This window comes from Silene latifolia, chromosome 2, assembly GCF_048544455.1.
Source record: "Silene latifolia isolate original U9 population chromosome 2, ASM4854445v1, whole genome shotgun sequence".
NCBI lineage: Eukaryota > Viridiplantae > Streptophyta > Magnoliopsida > Caryophyllales > Caryophyllaceae > Silene > Silene latifolia.
The window spans coordinates 17,296,143-17,302,920 of NC_133527.1; the positions used below are offsets into that span (position 1 = coordinate 17,296,143).

Here is a 6,778-nt window from a genome sequence, read left to right on the forward strand (position 1 = left end):
AGGGTTAATGGGTAATTAGGGGAAACGAACATGGGGAATGATTCATGCTTAATTTAATATGCTTTCATGATTTATTTGCTTGCTTGTTTTGATCTCAACTCATTCACATGTTATGTTTGATGAAATGTGAGCCTATGAATCCTTGCATTTTTTACCCATCACCTATCTTTTCAATGAGACTTATAAGACATAAACCAACTCGAGTCTCATTAGACCATGCATGTTGTTGAGTAGGGAAGACTAAGTCGACTTGTAGGTGTTGTACAATCTAATCGATTCGGCTCCGGGACCCAAACTTTCCTAGGATTGTAAGATATAACCCAACTCAATCCATCACAACAATAATTGCTTGCTTATAATTTGAGAACATGTTTGTATGATCAATTCCCATGAATCCCCTATGACCCCATGACACCCTAGTGCTTTTTATCAATTGTTTACAACCCTTTTTATTCATCTTGCTTGTTTACTTTCATTGCTATTTAGTTTAGTGATCTTCTACATTCAAACCCCAATTGTGACACCCCTAAGACACCACTAGTTGCAATAGAAATCTCATCTCAATTCTCGTCCCTTGGGATCCGACCTTTACTTGCCTCTTTACTAATTGTAGAGTTGTTTGTGAAGTTATAAATTGTGTTTTGGTCTAGGTGGTCCTAACGACAAGTTACCGAAAGATTTTAGTCCGACCAAAAATGGCGCCGTTGCCGGGGACGGTGGTAACTTGATTTAGATTTTATTATATTGTTATTAGTTGTGTCTTTCTTTGCCTTGAGGAAGTAAAACTCCTCAAGGTTTGTTCTAATTGTTTTCGAGTTGTTTGATATTTTGCATGTCTAGAAGGTCACAAGGTGACTTGTTACCTTTTGATCGTGAAATTGAAAGAACTTTAACAACCAATAGAAGACTTGCTAGGAGGAATTTGAGAGGTATTAGTGAGGTTGTAGATATTCAACCAACTATTGAGTTCATCAACCCTTTTGCAAGAGAAGGTGAGGAGAACCCAACACAAAATACAGCACAAAATCAACCCACAATGCCTAAGTTTTCATCACATTCCGTACCCACCGAGGAGAACCTACCCAATGGTACTCTCACACCACAACATCTAACCGGAAATTTTATTGCCAAATCCGCATTTATCCAATTAGTCGAAAGAAGCCAATTTGGGGGGATGCCTAGTGAAGACCCTCATTCTCATATGGAAACCTTTTGCGACTATTGTGATGCGATTTCTCAAACCGGTGTAACTCAAGACCAAATTCGATGGGTCTTATTTCCTTTTTCTCTAATTGGCACCGCGAAACAATGGTTGAAAGGCCTTGATAAGGCTACTCTCGGAATTGATTCTTGGAAGAAGTTGGCTCTAGCTTTCTACAAAAAAGTTCTATCCACCGGAAAAGACTAACATGCTAAGAGCTCAAATTACGGGTTTTAAGCAAAGGGATGAAGAATCTTTGTATGAAGCTTGGGAGCGGTTCAAAGGAATTTGTCGCACATGTCCTCACCATGGACTTAGCGAGTGGTTCTTGGTTCAACAATTTTGGAACGGTCTATATGAAGATTCAAGGAACATTCTCAACATGGGATCAAATGGAATGTTCACCGAAGTTGATGACAATCAAACTTGGAACAAGATTGAGGAAATGGCGGTCCATAACTCACAATATAGTAGACCTCGCAAGGCTACTAGAGGAGGAAAGTATGAAGTGGACTCCGTTACTCAATTGGGTGCTCAACTTAGTGCTCACATTGATACCATCAATTTGAAGTTTGAAAAGGCTATGGCTAAACTTGAAGAAGCCTCAAAATCACCAAAGCATCATGTTAATGCCATGACGGCATCTTCATCAATCCCAAGTGGGATATGTGAGAATTGTGGAACTTTGGGACATGACCAAAGTGAATGTAGGGGAACAAATGAACAAGTGAATGCTTTCCAAGCATACAAAAGTGGTACCCCTTATTCTAACTATTACAATGAGAATACCAAATTCCATCCAAATCTCTCATACAAAAGCCAAAATGTTCAAAACCCTCAAACAACATACACCCCACCACCCATAAGAAACCAAAATCAAAGACCCTTTTACAACCAAAACCAAGGTTACCAAAATCAATCTCCATACAATCAACAAAATGACCAAGGTTTTGATGTTCAAAAAGCGGTTCTTCAAATGCAAAAGAATCAACAAGAATTTTTCACTCAAATGCAAAAAGATAGTCAAGCAAAGGAAACCACCATCAACAACATCCTAGCTCACACCAAAATGTTGGAAACCCAATTAACTCAACTAGCATCTTCAAGCTCACAAAGACAAAAGGGGCAATTACCACCTCAAAGTAATCCCCCAAGATATGAAACGGTTAGTGCCATTCACTTGAGAAGTGGTACAAGGTATGAAGCACCGAAGAAGCAAGTTGAGGATGAAGTTGTGGAAGCTAGTGATAAAGAAGAAATTGTGCAAAACTCCAAGGATGGAGAATCATCAAAAGAAGAAATTTCAAAGAAAAATGAAGACAAGGTCAAGGAGAAGGAGCCCATTGTGATTAGACTTCCTTTTCCAAGTCGTCAAGCCAAGCCCAAATTTGATGACCAACTTGGAAAATTTATGGAAATTGTGAAGAATTTGGAAGTCTCAATTCCTTTCACGGAATTAATCAATCACGTGCCGGCCTATGCGAAATACATGAAAGACATCCTCACAAAGAAGAAGTCGATCCGGAAGCTTGAGACTATCGCCTTCACTAAGGTGAGTAGTGCAATACTTCAAGGGAGTTCACCTCCAAAACTCAACGATCCGGGAAGCTTCTCAATACCGTGTACCATTGGCGACACGACGATCAACAAGGCCTTATGTGATCTAGGGGCTAGTGTGAGTGTTATGCCGTACTCGGTGAGTAAAAGGTTGGGGATAGGAGAGCTTAAATGCACCAATATCACACTCCAAATGGCCGATATATCGACGAAGACACCATTAGGAATATGGGAAGATGTTCCCGTACGAATTGGGAAATTTTTCGTCCCGGTGGACTTTGTCATTGTTGATATGGAAGAAGATTCCAACATTCCAATCATTCTAAGAAGACCTTTTCTACACACCGCGGGTGCGGTGATTGATGTAAAACATGGAGAGCTCACTCTAGAAGTGAGAGATGAGAGCATAATTTTCAATCTTGACAAGACTATGAGAGCTCCCCGTTTGCATGAACCATGTTTTATGATTGATCATTATAGTCGGAAGGATGATAGGAAGAAGTCGGAACTCCAATGGAAGAAGAAAATTGAAGATGCTCCATTCAAAGAGCAAGTGAATTGTAACAAAGAGAGCTTGCAAAGCTCACCAAAGTCAAGCAAAGAAGAAGAGGATGGCCTCATTGGCCAAGAAACGAAATTGGGAGAGTTGTCTCTATCAACTCAAGAGATCTTTAGTGATCAAGTGGATGAAGTTTGTGGTCTTTGGGACGACGAGTTTGAAGGGATTTTCAATCCCTACATTGGTAATGCTATCGATCAAGACCGACAACAAGGGCAAAGGTCTATTGAAGATCTTTATCACGATAATGAACAAGCTTTTGATTATTTCTTCAAGGTGTTGAGCAACATCAACAACACCTTGGACATGACCCCATGACATCTCATCAAGAATGAGAGTTTGGTGGAGTCCTCCCTAAACCACCATTTGTAAATATTTCTAACTCCCTAACTCGCATTTCAATTCTTGTATTGCATTTTTGTTATCTTTGGATTTTTTATGCTTTGATCAAGATAATTATCATGTTTGAGATAAGTGAGGGAGGGACTAATGATTTCAATTAATGTGTAGTGCTTTAGCTTAGTGTGGGTATGGCAATTGCTTAGGCTATTCACGCCTTAGTAGTGCCCCCACAATGAAGAACACGAGATTTTGAAGAATGGAAAAATGACAAGGGATATGCAAAGTACACGGATGGAACTGAATCCGGGTAAAAGGGGTAGAATCCGAGCGGTTTCAAGAGAATCCGCCCGTGTTCAGGCAATCCGGGCATATTAGGCAGAAGCCGCCCGGCCTTCATGAGCTAAATTTTTGAAATTTTTTACTGTTGGCAAATCCGGGCGTCCTGCAATAGAATCTGCCCGTCTTCAGAAAGATGCCCGGTTTCATAGAAAGACGCCCGTCTTTTTGGCTGAGAAAAACAAGAAAAATCCCTGTAAAGGAATCCGCCCGTCTTCACTGGAAGACGCCCGTCCCGCATTTACAAATCCGAGCGTCTTCACTGAAAGACGCCCGTGTTTAGGCGATAATTCCTCAACCCAGAACAGGCAGAATCCGGCCGTCCCGAAGGAAAGCCGCCCGTCTCCCCCCTGCATTTCAAAATTTTTGGGTTTATTATAAACACCCTCTCTCATTCATTTCTTCATTTCTTCATTCAAAAACACTACCCATAATTCAAAACCCTCATCCTCTCCATTTCCTCACCAACAGTCATTAAAATCAAATCAAAACATCCTTTTAACAAAAATTAATCACTCCTCTTTCAACAAAAATTAAAACCAAGCACAAAATCTTCAACCTTTGAGTCGATTTTTGAATTTATAAAGGCAAAGCCTTTCATCTTTAAATCGATTTGGGTATACTTGGAAATTGAAGATTTTCACTCTTTTCTTGGTTTAATCATCAATGGCAAGGACAAAGGGAGCAACAAAAGCAACAAAGGCAAAGGCACCAAAGGCAAAGGCACTCTCAACAAGACAAAAGAGTCTTCAAGCAAAGAAAGCATTGGCTATGGTGGTAGCTAGCCCAAACTTGGAAGTGCAACAAGAATAACCCCCCTTGGAAGCAACAACATCTACTACTCCGGAAATTGCTCAACTTTCGAACTATCCGGAGGTAATTTTCATTTCCAAATCCCATAGGGACACTTTTGCCAAGTATGCTAGAAAATCCTTTCTATCCACCAAATTTATTTGTGAAGATGCCTTAGATAATTTGGGTGTCCTTGAGCAAACTAGAGCCTTCTTTGAAGCCATGGGGTTGAAAAAATTGTTTAACTCAAAAGAATTGACATACCCCTCCCTTACCTTAGAATTTTTGAGTTCCTTGAAAGTTAGCAAGGTTGAGACTATGGAAAGCATCGAGTTTCGCCTAGCTAATGTTAGTAGGCGTATCTGCTTTGATGAAATGGGTAAAGCTTTGGGTCTTAGTGATTCACCGAGTTATTTCAAGAATGTTGGCAAGTATGACCCCGACCCTCTTTAGGAGGCGATTTCCGGAAGGAAATTTGAGAGCTTTCATGCTAGTCGCGCTCTATTAGTCCACCATCCGGGCATTAGAGTGTGGCACAAGGTCATAGGGAACACCATCATTGCAAGAAAAGACACCAACCATTTCACAAAGCTCGATTTTGTACTTCTTGATTCGGCCCTGAACATTGGAAGGGAATTTACCCAGCCTTTCAACTCTCTAAGGCTTTTGGTAGATAGATGGCTAAACATTGATTGTGGGAAGCAAGGCACTACCGTTATTGTGAATGGAGGTCTAGTCACACTTTTAGCTAAATACTTTGATCCGAACTTCAACAAATATAGCAAGTATGAGGCGAAGAAAGGTGGTCATCTCATTGATATTGATACTATGATAAACAAATACAAGTGGGTCTCTCATAACCCTCTTGACACTAAGTATGGATGGCTCACTAGTGAGGCTAGATCTTTTACTTTGCCTTCGAAGATTTGTCGTTTAAGTGTCCACCGGACGAACTACCTCCTTCCCCTTTCAAAAGAGGCCGAATACATTATCCGACAACAAAAGGGTGAAATTGAAATGCCCTCCTCTTCCATTGTCACACCACCCTATCCTTTCGAGTACCAAGAGTTCAAACCCGAAGGTGTTGAAGCAAGCAAAGATTATATGACTCTTCTTATGCAAGAGATGCACAAGCAAGCCTTCAAGGACCGGGAAGATGCTTACTTAGCCCAATATCCACCCCTCCTTCACTTAGCTAGGCAAGGACTCCTTGATCCTACATGTCCTTTGCCTAGTTGGGCGGATAGGTAAGTCTTCATTCCAAGTGCATCTAGGGGTGAGTTTCCGGGTGATAATGAGGTTGTCGGTGATGAAGATGTTGATGATAACATTGATAAAGAGGCTAGTGAAGAAGAAGAAGAGGATGATGAACAAAGTGATCAAGAAAGTGAAGAGGAAAGTGGTGATAAGTCCATTTCTATTGAGGAAGGTGATGATAGTGATGATATGATGGAAGATTAGCAAGCTTTGGAGGCTCCTACCCTCTTGAGGTTTGTCTACTTCTTTGTTTTATTTATTTATCTTGATCATTGTTGGAGTAGTCCTAGCAACATAGAGGACTAACACCTCGGCCCCATTGAGGTGTTCTTATTTTATTGTTCCCACTTTTGAAAATCCAAAATGAAAAATTTAATTTCATGCATTGCATCGTGTGAGCATGAACTACACCCAACCTTAGGACATTATCAATAGTGTCTAACTCGGTTTGGGGAAGTACATGCATACACAACGGGAGGTAATCTAAATTATCCTCTCCGTCATATACAAAAACCCATGCATCATGTAGTGTAGATTAGTGTAGATTGCATTTCGTGTAGAAATCATGCATCATGTTTGCATAATTTCCCATCATTTTAGCCATTGAGGACAATGCCCATATTAGTGTGGGTATGGGGAATTCTAACTTAACTTTTATTCAAAAATCCAAAAAAATCGAAAAATTTCAAAAAACCATAAAACCATAAAAAATTGAAAATTGAAAAACCAAAAAC

General features: G+C 40.2%; 1 non-coding gene across 1 annotated transcript; it reads right to left on the reverse strand.

The window, feature by feature from the left end:
- Nucleotides 1-1,409: 1,409 nt before the first annotated feature.
- On the reverse strand, nt 1,410-1,516 carry LOC141644474 (small nucleolar RNA R71). Its single transcript, XR_012544090.1, has one exon. It is a non-coding gene; the product is annotated as a small nucleolar RNA R71 (small nucleolar RNA).
- Nucleotides 1,517-6,778: the final 5,262 nt, after the last annotated feature.